Genomic DNA, 2,212 nt, shown 5'->3' with positions numbered 1-2,212 from the left:
TCTCACTATCTTGATGAATAGCGCCTAGCTTCCACTGAGATGGTTGATCTACACAAATCCCTGTATCAAAATTGGCCACAAGCCCTAACTGGTTTGGCTCAGTGGATAGAGCATCGGCCTGCGAACTGAAATGTTCCAGGTTCCATTCTGGTCAAGGGCATGTACCTGGGTTGTGGGCACATCCCCAGTAGGGGGTGTGCAGGAGGCAGCTTATCGATGTTTCTCTCTCATTGATGTTTCTGACTCTCTATGCCTCTCCCTTCCTCTCTTTAAAAAAATCAATAAAATATATTTTTTAAAAATTGGCCACAAGCTTTGAGTTCTCGACTAAACACAACTTCTTTTTCTTTTTTCAATATGGGTAGACTGAGAATTTTTCAAACTTTTAAGTTCTGTTTAATTTATTAAGCATTCTGTCTTTCAATCATTTTTCTCTTCTTGAATTTTACTGTAAGCATTCAAGAGAAGCCAAGCTGTTCCTTCAACACTTTGCTTAGAAATAACTTTAGCCAAATATCCAATTTTATTGCTCAAAAGTTCTACCTTCCATTAGGACACAAACACAATTTAGCCAAGCTCTTTGCCACTTTATAGCAAGGATCACTTTGCCTCCAGTTTCCAGTAATATTCCTTATTTCTGTCTGAGACCTTATCCAAATAGCCTTTATCATTCATATCTCTGCCAACATTCTGCTCATAAGCACTTAGATACTCTCTAAGAAGACTGAGACTTTCTCTCCAGAGCTCCTCTTCTGCAGCCTCACCAGCTTTCCTTCAATACTTCATGCACAGCAGTGTAGGTGTTTTCAAACATGCATCTCCAGAATCTTCTAGACTCTGCCCATTACCCAGTGCCAAAGCCACTCTCACATTTTTGGGTATTTATTATAGCAGCGTTCCAATCTCAGCACCGATTTTCTGTCTTAGTCTCGGTCTCAGGCTTACTTGTGTGGATGATATCCCATGCCCTCTACTTTGAGTTGGAGCCAATTGGTGGGGGAACACCGGTAGAGAATTAGAGGAAGGAGGAAGAACGACATAAGGATAGTTAATCCTCTGACTAGCTGCCTTAGTTAGCTTTATCCTTCCCCAAAATGTTCTTGCTTGTCTCAAAATGGCTTTCTGAGTTCTGGGACCCACTTCATCTTCTTGTTCCTCAGGACCTACGCTGCTAACTCATTCATCCTAACTGACTTGGTTGCTGCATGGCTCATGGTTCCCTTCATCGGTCCAACTTTTCAACAGGCATTTTTATATGCTACATCTTTCTCTTTGAATTTGTCCAGTTTGGGTGTGCTATTCATTTTTTTTTCTTTTCTTTTTTTTAAGACAAAAGTTTTCTTTGTTTTTTTTGGGGGGGTGAGGGAGAGGAACATCACATTTCTACTCAATTAAGAGAAACATTTTTATCAGTACAGAGGTCTTTTTTTTTTTTTCCTCCATGCTTATCATGCCATGAATTCATAGGGAATGGGATCCAGAAACTCAGGTTTCTTCCCATTGGTTCTCACAAAGTGTGCTTCTCTGAGTGGAGCAGGCTCACACTTCAGATGAACCCAGGTGCCTTCCTCTTTGGCTTCCTTCTTTTCTAATCATTTTCCTTCCCACTTTTCAGGAAGCTATCTTGGCTCTTAGAGTGCTCACCATGCTCAATAGGTACATTAATTCTTTTGGCAAGAACCTTGCCCTTAACTTGCTTGTTCACAACAGTGCCCACTGCATGCTGGGTGACACTGTAGACTCCTCCATGGTAACATGTGTGGGCGTTCCTTTGTGGACAGTGCCCATTCCCTTCACGTCCCCAATATCACCTTTCTTGTAGACTCACATGTATGTGGCCAAAGGAACAACTCCATGTTTTCTAAAAGGCCTAGAGAACATATAGCGGGTGCCTCTCCTCTTTCCCTTTGTGTTGGTCATTTTGGCGAATTACTGGAAGATGGCGGTCCTGGTCAAAATGGCTATTTATTTCTTGTTTCCTATTAGTATAAAGAGAACTGGAAGATAGAGTGAGGTAGTCTAATATGGACATAATCTAAATTCCAAGAGGAAATGAGAGAAGAAACACAATGAAAAATACATAATATTTAATAATGCAAACATAGGAAAACTGATAATCATCTGGAACTGATGAAAGATAATAATCCTCATATAAGGGAAGCAAACTGTATACCAAATATAATAAAGGTAAATTCAATCTATGTATAATAGA

The 2,212-nt window shown here is 40.2% G+C and overlaps 1 pseudogene across 1 annotated transcript; it reads right to left on the bottom strand.

Moving 5' to 3' along the window:
• Positions 1 to 1,448: 1,448 nt before the first annotated feature.
• Positions 1,449 to 1,920, bottom strand: LOC308244778 (large ribosomal subunit protein eL21-like; annotated as a pseudogene). Its single transcript has one exon. The product of its transcript is annotated as a large ribosomal subunit protein eL21-like (transcript).
• Between the last annotated feature and the right edge of the window lie 292 nt (positions 1,921 to 2,212).

Source organism: Plecotus auritus (genome assembly GCF_963455305.1).
Source record: "Plecotus auritus genome assembly, chromosome: 3".
Classification (NCBI taxonomy): domain Eukaryota; kingdom Metazoa; phylum Chordata; class Mammalia; order Chiroptera; family Vespertilionidae; genus Plecotus; species Plecotus auritus.
The sequence above is the reverse complement of the archived record's forward strand: the minus strand, read 5'-3'. Positions and strand labels throughout refer to the sequence as shown.